This window comes from Schistocerca americana, chromosome X (assembly GCF_021461395.2).
Source record: "Schistocerca americana isolate TAMUIC-IGC-003095 chromosome X, iqSchAmer2.1, whole genome shotgun sequence".
NCBI lineage: Eukaryota > Metazoa > Arthropoda > Insecta > Orthoptera > Acrididae > Schistocerca > Schistocerca americana.
Window position 1 is genome coordinate 158012647 of NC_060130.1, and position 15490 is coordinate 158028136.

The window sequence follows — 15490 nt, forward strand, 5'->3', positions numbered from 1 at the left end:
GAGCGTTGAGCAAAGCGACTCAGGTGTCACTCTGCTCTCTGCGGTCTCAGCTCATGCAGTAATACAGCTCGCGGCTCGACCAGCTCGACTCAGCGCCTCTGCATCGGAGTTCGTCCCTACTGGATATTGTTCTTCGTAGTAATACCGCTATGTATATTACATTATTATGTTATGTATACATCAATTGTTTTTATTTTATTTTATTTTATTTTATTTTATTTGTTTAAACTGATTAGATTAGGTTCCTGATGACTCCTCTTACTATAGGATTTTTATTATGGACACTCGAATTTTCGCTTTAATTACGAGCGAACTGATAAACGTATCGCAAAATGTGATACACCAATATTTTCCTTGTTTTATTCTATATGCAGCACTTTCGTTTTACAGTCAAATTTATATTTTTTTTTCTTATTCTGGTACGGATTTTGCGATTTCAGGCATCTTCGGAAGGAAACGTTCACTTTAAAAATATATGGCTTGCGATGTATTTGTATGAGGTTAACGAAATTTTAATACATTATAGCCAAATATATTGTTAATGTAAATCTCAAGTTACAACATTTTCCGATCACCCAAAAAACCACGATAGTGCAAAATAAACCAATAATCAAAAACTTTGTCATATTGTGGAAATTTTAATAAACAATACAAAATTCTTACTCATTATCTGTGTTACTTCAAAATAGGATAAAATAAGATCAAAATACAGGTATATTACTGGAATAAACCAAGTTTAAAGGGCAATGTGCCTTCCATTTATTTTCTATTGTAAATGAGTGGTGAGTCATGAAAAAGAGCTAATTCATTTCAGGGAGTGAACAGTTCTGATCCAATCTCTGAAAAGAACAGTTTTACCCATCTCTAGAAAAAATAGGATGGCAGAAGGGAGGGAGCCCAGGAAAAGGACAGAGGAAGGGAGGGGGAGGTGAAGATCAGAGTTGATGGGAGGGATAAAGGGAGTGAGAGAGGGCATCATTTGGGAGGGAAAGTTGATGGAAGCCGCCTCGGGAAAGGAGATGAAGGGTGCAGAGGAGGCAACTGTTAAGATGCAGCAGTTGGCGGGGGATGGAGAGGAGAGGAGCAACCAGGGGATGAGGGGGATCAAGTCGGTAGGAGGTGTAGAGGATGCAGACATGTTTTAGGAAAAGGAGCAGATGATGGAAAGGAATCAGGTCATAGAGGATACGCATGGGGGATGGGAAACAGATACAAAAGGCGAGGCATAGTGCATGGCACTCGAGAATCTGGAGAGACTTATAGAATTTGCGGGGGGTGGAGATCCAGGCTGGACTGGCATAAAAGAGGATGAGATGGATTAAGGATTTGTAGGTGAGGAGGATGGTAGAGGGGATCAACCCCAATGTCTGGACAGAGATGAGTATAAGGAGTTGGAGGCGCCAGTGGGCTTTGGATTTGAAAGAGTGGAGATGAGGGATCCAGGTGAGGTGACAGTCAATCGTGATTCCAAGGTAGGTGAGGGTGGGGGAGAGGCAGACAGGACGAGTGCAGATGGTAAGGGAGAAATCAAGGATCCAGAAGGAGCGAGTGGTATGACCTATGATGATTGCCTGCTCTTGGATTATACCATGCGGCAAAAAGGTCAAGGTGGTTCTGGAGAAGTCATTGGGACCAATGAAGGGTAGGAGCAAGGGCAAGGAAGGCGGTATCATTGGCATACTGCAGGAGCTGGACTGGAGGAGGGATTGGGTCATATATGCTGTGTACAGGAGGTAGAGGAGAGAGGAGAGGACAGAGCCCTGGGGTACACCGGCAGAGGGGTATAAGGTGTGGGAATCGACATTATGGACGGTAATGTAGGTGGGGTGGTGGGAGAGGAAGGAGGTAATCAGACAAACAAAGTTCATAGGAACTGCATAGATCTGGAGTTTAAACAGGATGCCGGGATGCAATACTTGGTTGTAGGCCTTTTTGAGGTCTAGGGTGACAAAAATGGCAGAGCGACAGGAGTTAAGCTGGAGGGAGAGGAGATGAGTGAGGCATAGGAGTTGGTCATTGGCAAAGGAGGGAGGTCAAAAGCCACGTTGGGTGTTGGAGAGGAGCTGGTGTTGGTGGAGGTGGTGATGGTTGTGCAGGGTAAGGATGGATTCCAAGAGCTTCCAGAACGCCAACGTGAGACAGATAGGGTGATAGGAAGAGGTGTCAGTTGGAGGCTTGTTGGGTTTGGAGAACATCAGGATATGGGAGGTTTTCCACAGGTTGGGGTAGAGGCCAGTGGCAAGGTTTACATTGCAGCGGGTGGCAAGAACTGCAAGGAAGGAGGAAGGGTAGTATCTGAGATGGCGGTGGTTAACGTGTTCGTGGCTGGGAGAGATGTTGCATTTAGTGCAGAGTATGAGGCTCATGTCCTGTGTAGTGATGGGAGTGTTAAGTCCTGATGGCTGTGTGTTGCCCAAGTACTGGAAACTAGGAGCAAGGGGAGGAATGGAGGTATCTGTACACTCAATGACATCAGGGAACATGGAATAATCAAATTGTGGGTCACCTGGAATGGAAAAGACATCGGATTGCTGGTACACAAAGTGATTGGCCTTACTGAGGTTGTCAGGAAAGGGATGGTCACCAAGGAGGAGAGGGTAATGTAGGGTAGGGTGGTTCTCAGTTAGGCAGTGAAAAGCAGACCAATACTTGGAGGAGTTTATTGGAAGCGTGGTGTTGAGTTCTGTGCATGTCAGTCGCCAGGTATGGCGTTTCTTCACAGTAAGCATGTTGCGGATGTCTCGTTGTAACTGCCGCTGGCAGGTGAGTGTGTCCTGGTCACAAGTGCAGAGGAAAGATTGGTAAAGGTGATGGGATTCACAAAGGAGAAGGATGGTGTGTGGAGGCAGGTCCGGGCAGTGAGGGTGGATGGCTTTGGTAGGGATATGGGTGTAGATGGCGTTGGACAAGGTCTGGTGGAGGACGGCAGCAGTTCAGGAGATTTTATCAGGAGAGTGGAGGCTAGGGTCGTGGCATTCGACCTGGGTGTGTATGGTGTCCCGGTAGGTATCACAGGTGGTGTGGGAGTAGTCATGGATAAGTTTAGGAGGAATGTCAGGGTGAGGAAGGGGGCGGGCATGGCGACCATCTGAGATAGTGGGGAGGACGGGTGCATGGCCACTGCCAATTAGATCAATGACATCAATGGTGATTCACCCTAGGAGGTTTGTAGAGGCTAGGATCATGTCAGCAGTGGTGTTGGATTCGGGTTGGGTGGGTTGGGGGAGGAGAACCAGATATCCCTGGAGGGTGGTGATAAACCAATGCCACCACTGGAGTTTGGCTGGAGCACAGCTGTGGATATTGAGGTCTGCAGCATTCATGTAGCTGGAGAAGGTGTGGTCTATATGGGCCAGGAAATCGTATGGGATGGGGGCACGAGGGCAGATGTAGATGGTGGTACATGTGATGGTAATGGTGGGGAAGAAGAGGCTGTGGGTGGGATGCTCAGCAGGATTGTTGCAGAGAGGTTGGGGCTGAACAGGGAGGTGCCTGTGGTGGCCTATAGCAACCCCAACATGTGCCAGAGGGTACAGGTTATCAGTGCACTGGAGGGTGTAAGGAGTTGTGGAGGTGGAGATATGGGGTTGAGGAAAGTGTTCATTTAGGATGAAGACATCCATGTGGTGTCAACGGAGGTTGTGGAGGAAAAGGAGTTTGTGGGTGGGCAGGGAGCAGATATTATGGTAAAGGATGCTGTAACGTTGTTGTACCATGGTAGGGGAGATTTAGACATGGGTGGTGAGGGGGTGATGTGGGCCTGGTTGTGGGAGTAGGTGGCATGGGTTGTGAGGTGGAAGATGGAACGGGCAGCTAGGGCGATTTGGGAAATAGTGTTCGGGCATTGCAAGGGTTGGATGTTTTAGAGGACTATGGTGACAAAGTGGATGGCGTCCTATGCAGTAGGGGGAGGGTGGAGCGAGTTGTTTGGTTGGATGGGGTCATTGACGGGGCAGACAGGAACAGTGAGCTCAGGGGTGACAGGAGGAGGTTTCGCTTTACATTTCGAGGAGCAGGTAGGATGGGGTTCATTACAGGTATTAGAGGAGGTGGGAGAGGCGAGGTTGGGGCAGTTCTTCAAGAAGTGCAAAGCCTTGCAGTGGGGACAGATAGGTGGGCTGTTGCAAATGGCAGTGAAAAGGTTGTTGTACTTCAGGCAGCATTGGCAGTGGTAGGATCGGAAGGGGGAACGGCAGAGGTCAACTTTATAATGTCAATTGTAGAGTAGGTCTCCATCTGCAAGGAGGTGGTCGATGGAGGAGGAGGATTTGGTGAAGAGGCGCATTAGGAAGTCGGCCTGGCATCATTAAAGATATGATGGGTTGAGCAGATTTCGATGTTGGGATGGGAATTTAGTTCTGCCAACACCTCTGTCACCATGGGGCTAAGCTTCATGATCATGGTGGTGAAGGTCGGTAGACATCAGGAAGGTTGAGGCTGTCAGGGAGAGGATGGGGTGTGGTAGGGGTTAAGGCCTGCTCATGGACCAAATTGGATAGATGGGATGTTGGAGAGGAGATAGGTGTGGAAAGAAACATTGAGGGATTTAATGAGGATTGAGTCCTTTTGAGGATTATGAAGGGGGCTTTGGGGAAGTATTTACGGATGGCCAGGTTGAGGGTGTGGGCTTCGAGGAACTTAGGTCAGCATTGGAGAGGACGAAGGTGTGGGTAGAAGAGGGTGTAAGGGTGGGGCCGAGGTCACGTCCATGAGGGTGGGATGGTAATGGGGATCGGAGTTTTCTATGTGGAGGTGTTGGGGGCGGCGTCAGCTAATGGTGAGGGAGAGTCAGGGGAAGTGACAGCCAAAAACGGCGCAGGAGTGGGGTGGACATGAGCTGATGAGCTCCATGTGATGGTAGTTGCTGCAGCTGAGGGAGGTGAAAATGAGGGAGGTGGTGGGGTGGGACATGGTGGTGGTGTGCAAGCAGCAGGTGAAGACGGTGACAGTGGTGATGGTGACAGTGACGGCGGCAAGGACGAGAAACGGCGGCAGCAGCGAGCACAGTGGCGGCAGCGACGACAAGGGAGCCTTCAGCGAGAGAAGGTGGCAGCCCCTCCGTCAGGCGACGAAGGCGGTCTGGCGGATCCCTCTTGGCAGCGGCTGGACGGAGACGGCAAAAGGGGGTAGCCCAGGATCCTCGCCCGGCGGCGGTGGCTAACAGGCAGGCAGGCAGGCTGTCGTTCGACAACAGCGCCGGCAGCCGACAGATGGACAGACGGAGGACGGTGGCGAGCACCGGGCGGCGGCGACAGCGGACGGACAACAGTGGCCGGCAGGCAAGCAAGCAAGCAAGTGGGCAGGTAGGCGTTTCGAAACCATACATTAGATTCTGAGGGTAGTCCAGGCTGTATAATCCGCAGACTTTGAAGGATGATGCACTGTGCCTGTAACAGCCTGTCCCATACACAGGACTCCTGTAGCACCTCGAATTCCCCACACGAAATGTAGATTTCCCCTTTTATACATGTTACTATAGAAGACAGAAGAAATTGGACCATACACATATTTTTGATGCAAGTAGTGTTTTTCTCTGTATTATTTAACTGTGTGTGAAAATTAAAGTACTAACACTGTCTTAGTACTCAAAGTCATGAAGGGGCATTATACTCAGTGTGTTCCCATCGAGGTGTCGTGGTCAGCTGATTAGTTCACGATTTTCCCATTAGGGAGCGACGGAAAGTAACCACCCTCACAGGTTTTTGCCCCATGACGCTTCGTTCCTGTTGGTTCCTGGTGCGAAAAACCCTTGATCATGCGATCTGGTGTCACAGATGGTACGTAAACCCCATTCCCTCCCCTATCGACCTCAGTCTCATTTACTCAGTGCCAGCAGCCAGTTTTATGTCTCAGACTACTTTCGTTTGTTTGCTCTGCTGCTGTTCAGTTTAGTATGATCGTTTTTTGTTTAGAGCTACGATGAAACACTAAAATTCCAACGACTGATTCAGCAGCGGTGGAAACAGCAAACGTCTTCGCAAGGACAGCCTGCCATATAAGTTAATTGATCTATTCATTCAATGTACTTGTGTGCCCCATGATTTTAGTATCCCTGACACCAACTGTTCAGGTCGTATAACAAAATGGTTCAAATGGCTCTGAGCACTATGGGACTTAACATCTATGGTCATCAGTCCCCTAGAACTTAGAACTACTTAAACCTAACTAACCTAAGGACATCACACAACACCCAGTTCAAGTCGAATAGAGGCATACTTCCGTATTACCGAGATTTGAACGGTTAGCTGCTGCAACTTTAGTGTGTGAGGAATTTTTATTCCGTAACTGGTATTACAGTCCTTCTTTTTGTTCTTGTCATTGTAGTATTCATCCCTGAGATGCTGGCTAGTGAACTAAAGAATGCGACTTCCAGTACGATATTCTGTGTGTATGTCTATAACATTTTCAAGAAATAATTACGTTCAGTATCTTACTGACATCGTCGTAGGCAGCGTCAGTGAGCTGGAGAGATGGCTTCAAGGTGTGGGTGAAATATCAAAGTGGGTGCCTGTGATAGCGTCTGCTGAGGAAGCTGCAAGGCAGCGCCATCTCGCCCTTTTGCACCAGGAGAAGGAAATACCGGATTGTGTGGGAGAACTGCCAGAAAGCCCAACTGAACTGCTCAATCCTTCGACACAGAATATAAGAGGTGATTATAAGGCAACCATCGTCGTTACAACATATAATTACTATTCCTGATTGTTGTTATTTGTTTACAGCATATATTTAAAATATCTTGAATGTTATGCTTATGTATTTATTTATTTTTTTGTTTTGTTATTCGTATGTTACAGAGGCATCACAGTCGCCACTAGCACCACAACTGCTAGCTGTGGCACGGGTGCCAAGACTAGTGGTTATGCAGGACGGAATGAAACACAGAACCGAGCTGCATGCACCACTGTGCAAAGCACCGCTCATGGTTGTGTGAGAGGCGGCGAAATCAGCTGCGGCCACAACAGCACTGGCCCCCACACCATTGCATACCCTCTGGCGTCCGTGGGTGGTTCAGTCGAAGGAAGAAGAAAAACAACGATCTCCACCCCCAAGCTGGCGGTGGTGAAGACTCCAGCATGCAGCAGCAGCTGGACTGACTGTAGGAGGGAACAAGATGACTTGGGCAGGATTTGTGATTGGTATAAGGAATGGCAGCTAACTCTAAATATAGATAAATGTAAATTAATGCAGATGAATAGGAAAGAGAATTCCGTAATGTTTGAATACTCCATTAGTAGTGTAGCGCTTGACACAGTCACGTCGATTAAATATTTGGGCGTAACATTGCAGAGCGACATGAAGTGGGACAAGCATGTAATGGCAGTTGTGGGGAAGGCGGATAGTCGTCTTCGGTTCATTGCTAGAAGTTTTGGAAGATGTGGTTCATCTGTAAAGGATGTCGCTTATAAAACGCTAATACGACCGATTCTTGAGTACTGCTCGAGCGTTTGGTATCCCTATCAGGTGTGATTGAGGGAGGACATAGAAGCAATTCAGAGGCGGGCTGCTAGATTTGTTACTGGTAGGTTTGATCATCACGAGAGTGTTACGGAAATGCTTCAGGAACTCGGGTGGAAGTCTCTGGAGGAAAGGAGGCGTTCTTTTCGTGAATCGCTACTGAGGAAATTTAGAGAACCGGCATTTGAGGCTGACTGCTGTACAGTTTTACTGCCGCCAACTTATATTTTGCGGAAAGACCACAAAGATAAGATTATAGAGATTAGGGGTCGTACAGAGGCATATAGGCAGTCATTTTTCCCTCGTTCTGTTTGGGAGTGGAACAGGGAGAGGAGATGCTAGTTGTGGTACGAGGTACCCTCCGCCACGCACCGTATGGTGGATTGCGGAGTTTGTATGTAGATGTAGACACTGTCACCATAATCTGGGTACTCCCACTAGAACTCATCACCATCACCAGCACCTCCTCCTACTCCAGCTCCAACTGTTCTCCCTCGCTGGCAGCGAAAGGTATGTGTGCCTCAATGCACAGCCCTCACCCCAGTAGGAGCCTCCTCTCCAATATCATCATGCACTTAATGGACGCAGTCTGCAGCTTCATCTGCTAGACATAATATTCATAATGTGTTAATGATAATGAACCTGTGGCTAGTGGTAGTGCTCCCCCCCATCCTGATAGCGAGGACATCAGATTAGCGGCGCCATGACCACTCTAGAATACTTGGCGATTGCTAGGGCTTTTGAGGGGCATACCTCTTTCACCAGCGTTGAGAATCCAACCCGGAGGTACCGCGACCCAGTCAGGCTCCTGGAAGGTTGCCTCACAGTGCTGGAGGCAGAGTTCTTCAAAGCCCTAGATGATCCGAGATATAATGCCATTAACTGCAATACATTACTCCGCTGTGAGCTGACTCATCCTCCCAAACAGCTGGGTGCCGTGTAGGAGAAAAGTATGTACTACATCTGAGGTGGTAATAGCGTTACATCCCAGAGCACATAAATTGCTGAGTGATATCATGAATCTGCCTTGGGTGCTATACTGGCCCCGTTTTCCGAGATGGAAGTTAGAGGGTCAGCTATAGCATCAGCCAAATACCACACCTCTACATACATATTCATGTCTATGATTCGTTAAAGGGAGGGTTCAGTTATACTGAACTCTAAGAACAAGGAGGCTTTCGTTAACATTCAAACTAAAGAGGACAATGCTTGTTTTGCATGGTCAATCCGAGCTTGCCAGTGAAATTACAATCATAATGATCAACCGCAGTGGACATTCTGATACGGAATAGGCCTTACCATTTTTGGATGCTATAACTTTGACGGTATTTAGTTCCCCATAAAGATGAAGGACACAGTAAAATTTGAGGCACAAGATCCCAGAATATTGGTTCACTTTTATGACCTGAAGGAGTAGAAATGCGAACCAGATGAAGCTGATGAAGATGACGACAATCAGCAATAGAAGTACAACAAGAATACTGTTGTTGAACCACTTCATTTTTCGAAATATGCAGGTGAGCATGATCATCATGTAAACATTTTCCTCTTCTATGAAGATGATAATCAGCATTACATATGGATCAAAGACATGTCCCTCTTTTCTTCATTTCAGTTGAATAAACAAAATGGTAAACGGCGTATTTGCATTGGGTGTCTGGATACCTTTGCAATAGAAAAGTGTTTAAAAAGGCATCTGAACGACTGTGAATCCAAGGAGCTGATACAAGTTGTTATGCCTTCAGAAGAAAACAAATTCATTAAATTCAACAATGCTCACCACCAGAAGCTATGTCCGTTTGTTGTATATGCAACCTTTGACTGTATGCCCCCTCTATCATCCATTGTGAAGGGAACCCCTTAGCCTCACATATCACATTCATGCAAAAACACGTACTGTGTATTGAAGTGTACCAATTTGTATGCTCATGATTCAAGTCTTAACCGCTATGAATCTATGACGGGATAATCCTGCGATTTCGTTGATCACTGAGCTTGAAAATCTCTCAAGGGATGGTGAAAGGTCTTTACATCCCCAACATCCCCACGACTGAATCGGAGGAGGATAACAAAAATTATACAATAATTTGGTTAACTGTCGTATTTGTAGGCTGCCATTAGATAGAAAAGCTGAAACTCCCTGTGGAGATCAATGTCATCTTATGGCGAAGTTCTGTGGTGCAGCTCACAATGCGTGCAATTTGAAGTATCAGTTACCATGACACATACCCGTTTTCCCCCATAATTTAAGTGGGTATGACGCTCTCTTTCTAGCTGAACAGTAGGGTAATTTTGGTATGAAGAACGACAGGTCTGAGCCCCGCCTGAGAGTGTAGAGAAATATATTTCTTTCTCGAAACGAATCACGCAAAAATTATTCTCCATTTCCTTGACTCTTTACGTTTCACGCAAACTTCACTCCAGAAACTTGTAACTCTCTACCTCAGGAGGATATGCACATCATCTGGTCTGTATACCCTGATGAGGAAAAGGTTCAACTTTTGACTAGAAAAGGAGTTTTCCCTTATGAGTATCTGGATAGATAGGCGAAACTCGACAGAACCAGGCTACCTGACATATCTGTATTTACCAGTACTCTCACAGGCGATGCCATAACTAGTGCAGATTATGAGCATGCGGTGACAGTCTGGCGGGAATTCAACATTCCCAGTTTGGGTGAATACGCAATACTATATATCGACGCCGAAGTGCGCCTCCTTGGAGGTGTTTTTCAAAATTTCCTGAGTGTATGCATGGCCACGTACTCTCTGACCCTGTCTTTTATTACATGACACCTGGGTTGTCTGGAACGCAATGCTCTAGAAAACGATGTGAAGCATCGAACTTTTGACTGATGCTGATACGCCTCTTTTCTTTGAGCGTGGGATTCGTGGGGGACGTTGCAAAGGTAAATAACTCACATATGGTTGCGGGGTTCAATGCATTCCTGTATTCAATTTATATTCTATATTTGGACGTGAATAACTTATACGGGCATGCCATGATGTAGCCACTGCCAGTTGGTGGGTTCAAAAGGTGCCCAAAAACGAATTAGAGGAATTAGGTGGAAAAAAATGGATCTGGCTGCTGTTTCTGATGTAGGGTATGTGGTAGAGGCAGATCTAATATACCCTGTTAGCATGCATGAAATGACAAGCGACTTGCTGTTATTTCGAGAGCAACAAGTTCTGCGAGGGTGCACTGTCCCTAAACTGATGACTACTGGGGTGCACTGTCCCTAAACTGACGACTATTGTTGGACACAAGCAGAGGTGTATAATTCAATATTGTAATCTCCAGCAGTGCCTCAGCTTAGGGATGGAGCTAGGTAGTATCACCTGGGCTATATTCTTCAAGCAGTCCCCCTGGCTGAAAGAGGCTATTGAATTAAATACCGAAAAGGGGACGGACACGACTAATGATGTTGATAAAGATTTTTATAAATTAATGAATAATTCCATCTTCGGTAAAACCATGCAGAATATAAGAAATGAATGTGATATTTTGTTAGGAACGAATGGGAGGGGCGTTATGGCATAATAAATTGCACTGCCAGACCCAATTTTAAGCAGGTCTGTGTTTCCAATGAGAATTTTGTTGCTATAGAGATGTTGAAGGTTTCAGTAGAGTTTACGAAATCTATCTGTTTGGAGATGTGTATACTGGACAGTTCCAAACTCCACATGTACTGGTTGTACTATGAGTTTGCTAAAACTCTTTTTGCGGAACCAAAGTTACTTTATATGGATATAGATAGTTCATCTGTAGGGTGAAGAACTGCGATCCATATGAAGTAATCAGGTGCCATGGTAATGAATTCGGCATATCTGGATACCCAGCCTATAATTCCTACGGTATTGCTCCTCAGAAGAAGGTTTCCAATTTAAAGCGGGATGAGGGAAATGGATTGACGATGGTGGAGTTTGTGGATCTGGGATCCAAAATGTATGGATATTTTACAATAGATGGTGCCACCCAGAGGTGAGATAAGGGTTTGCGACATGTGGCACCACATACCCTTATCGTCGAAGACTACTTGCAGTGCCCATATGGTGGTGTTTGCATTGCTCCATCGAAACCTCCGCTTATAGTATGGCACTAATATTCGATCGCAAGGTCACGAGGTATACACTGTGCTGAAGTCGGATTATCACCCCACGACGACAAGAAAGCCATCTGTGATATCTGGATTGCTACTCTCCCATATTCGCACTATATACTTGAAACATGAGAGGGAGGTGTGGTGGGGGGGGGGGGGGGGGGATGGGGGTGGCTGACGGTGTTAACGTGACTGAGAGAGAGTGAGTAAATGGCTGAGTGAGAGATCGTTCCGAATAGTATGGCTCTTTTATCATAGTGTAAGTATTGTATGTGTATGATGTATGGTGTGCTTTCATGTGTGATTGCTTATGTGACTGTGTGTCGGCATGTGAGTGCGTTTTGATGTGGATGCCTGTGTAAATATGTATGCTTGAATGTAAATACATCGAGCATTTCTCAATGAGTAGCGTGATGTGTTGGAAAAAGTTGTAAAAAATTATAAAAATTACAAAAAATTTTAAAAAAATTAAGCAAAGTATGAACAAAAATGTTTAAAAATTGTAGAAAATCATCAAAAAAGTGAAAAAATTGTAAATGGGGGATGGAAATTTTAGAACCAACCCACTTCATTATATTACTAAATTATTTGAGTTGCTTGAGGTGGAAAATATTTAGAGCCACCAACTTCAACATATAAATTAAGTCTTCTGTTTGACTGGAATTTCACTAGTAATAGTATGAGCCGTGTATCGACTCGTGCTACACCTTGTGTTTAGATTGCATTGGTTTTACTTTTATTCCCCTGACATGCGTGTTTGATATGTTGCGCGTCATTAAGTGGTTGCTTGGTTGTCTTTTCTCTCTGCTATCAATATCTGCGTTTTTACTTCCGGGAAACTGCTATGGAGGATGTGAGATCTTTGACCGGTGGTAACTTCGTGTGGTGGCGCGGAAGTAGAGGCGTGCGCTCAGAGAGAGTCTGGTGGACACGGGAAGTCAGTGTGGCTCGCCAGCGCGGACCAGGCGTGGTCGGTTGTACCGAGCCGCCACGTGATGTATGTCGGTTGTGTGTAACGAGCGGGTCGAGTTGATGGATGAGCTCCCCGCGGGTCGGTTGTATACAGAATCCCCCCACGAGTAGTTGCTGTTCATTTCACCTCGGTGGGACGATAACAAGCTTCTTGAAGTCCTCCATTTCAGCACTGGAGTTTAAAAGGAGACACCTAACATGGAGGAGCGGTCACTACCCGTCAACGCTGCAGAGAAGACGTGAACTCCGGTGACAGAGCGTGTTGTCACGTGACCGTGGCGTGTTGGGTACACTGGCGACGCGTGCGCGGTCGGATGTGTGGATCCTTGCCGTCGGAGGTCGTGTACTGCCTGTTCGAGCATAATTGCAAGTTAAGTTAGTGGAAGGTTTAATCATTAAGTAATAAGGTTGCGTAACCAGTGTCTCTTCTGCCTTGTGGCCTCCGGCGATCGGGTTTCCTGTCCCCGTCACCGGTGTAATTGAAGACAGTGATCTTTCCTCCTCCTCTCGTTACTGCCCGTTGGGAGGTGTAGTTTTGGCAGTTTAATTGTTTCGCTATTCTGTCGTGTGTTATGAGTAAATTCGTGCTTCTTGTTGGTTGATCATGTGGACGCTCATTCAGGACTGTGTGGTGTAACGTTTCCATGCACGAGGTTAGCTCTAATTCTGTCAGCAAGTTAAGCCATCTTATTACAAGTTTTCGCTGGCTAAAAGCCGGTGCAGTCACCAGCCTGAGAATGGCAATTGTGTTTACGGGCGTATTTAAATTGGTCAGTATTCTGCCTAGCCTGAGCATCCCTGAGAGGGTGATTTGTTGCCGCCTTACACGGGTCCGTCATGTCTGTTATGTTCAAATGATATTCCAGGACACTTTTGTTTAAAAACTTCTTTAAATTCCTCCATTCGTTTATTGCCATTAATCGTGTGTTTGCTGAGACTTTTGATTTTTTTTTTTAATGGCGGTGTTGGTAGCTTCACTGCCTCACCATACTTTATTAACAAAGTTCTGTATTTACTTTAGTAGCCTGTTTACTAATGTTCTTTAAATTTTTTAAACTGTTGTATTGCTATAAAATACGTGATTGCCGTTAGCGGCGTGTTTAAAAGGCTGTTTATTGCCGTGCTGCTAGTTTCTGTAAGATATGAATAAAACATTTGTGTGTGAAAATCTCAACTCGACAGTAAACTACTTGAAATTTGGCCCCGTTTCCCAACTTGTGGTGTGGCTTGTAGTAACCGTAACCACTGTGTGTCATAGTAATAGTATAAGTAATAGTGTCAGTGTAAGAGAAATTGTACCTTTGCAGTAGCTGGAATCAGTTCTACACTGTAATGTAAAAATTTTCACTCATACTGTTAGTGATGTAGGAATATTCAATCAGTACTGCAACGCAAAGTAAAACATTTTTTCAACTAGTACTATTATTTTCTTCAGTGAATATTTATGTCTGAATAAAAAAAATTGTTATTCGCTACCATATGTCTTTGTCGTTATTTCACAAATCCCTACCCTCACAAAAGTATATAAAAGCTGTGCAATCTTCACAAGATATTAGTTTGATGCACGAGGGAGTTGGCGTTTATGATGGAGAAATACAAATTACTTGAAGTGGTGACATGGGATTTTGCCTACCGTGCTACCTGTATTGGGTTATAGGAGTAGATAGCACATGACTGTGTCCACTTCCAAAGACATATAGCAAACATGTCCAAAATTATATGGCCTGTGGTTGAGGTAAACAATAGATACAGTACATGACCTAAATTACATGGGTCGGGGTGAAATCAGTAAAAATTACACGCATATTATGAAATAAGAGTTCATTCGAACTTTAAAATAATTTTACATTTTCATAAGCAAACTCAGCAACACTATTTTCCCACGTCTTCCTCTTCAGTCGATGTAGAGCAGGATACCTGTATAATTCCAGGTCTTAAATACCAGCAGACTTGAAGATTCGATGCATCCATGAGATGTTCTCTTTCCGCTTCTGTAGATGATGGTACCTGTGTGGCGGAATAATCCAAGCGAATTCATCACATCTATGTAGAGTATTCCAGGATTACCCCCATGAGTCCCATGATAGAAATGTGTTAATCACTTTGCTCTCTTCCGTGTTTTAGCACACTTCAGATCCTTGAAGGACCTCGGTGATACAGTGTTTGCTGAGAATGTCTCTATTATTCCTGTATCTTCTGTGTACGCTACAAATGCAGCCTCTTTAAATATGAACTGTCTACGCTCATCATCATAAAAAAGTTCAGCGTTTGCAATGATTTTCACACCTTGAGATGCCATTGTCAAATGCTCTGGATATGGAGTAGCACCTGTTCATTTATACAGCTCCTTGCGCAACACCGGTGAGCGCGAAGTATTTAATGGTTCAACTGGCTCTGAGCACTATGGGACTTAACTTCTGTGGTCATCAGTCCCCTAGAACTTAAAACTACTTAAACCTAACTAACCTAAGGACATCACACACATCCATGCCCGAGGCAGGATTCGAACCTGCGACCGTAGCAGTCGCGCTGTTCCGGACTGCGCGCCTAGAACCGCTAGACCACCGCGGCCGGCCGAAGTATTTAATGACTCAGGCATGTAGAACGAGAGCATATGCTCCCGTGTGTTCTGGGAAATTTGATGAAAATTCAAATATAGTTCGTACATTTAAAGGTGTAGATTTCATTATCTCGTTTTGCTTTGAGCAGTCTATTACGACGATCTGTGATGGCTCCTTGAATTTCCGTGGACTGAGTAGACATTCTCCTCCTTCTTCTTCAGCACGTTCATAGTAAGAAATACGAAACCTCACATACATGTCAAATGTTAGGCTGTATACATTTTCATCCTACTGCAGAAGTTAATTGTCATAAGGGTAGAATTTTGAATTTGTGTAGACCCTGACATTAGTTAACTTGCAATTATCGAATACAATGGGTTAGCTGCTATATTATCACTACTCT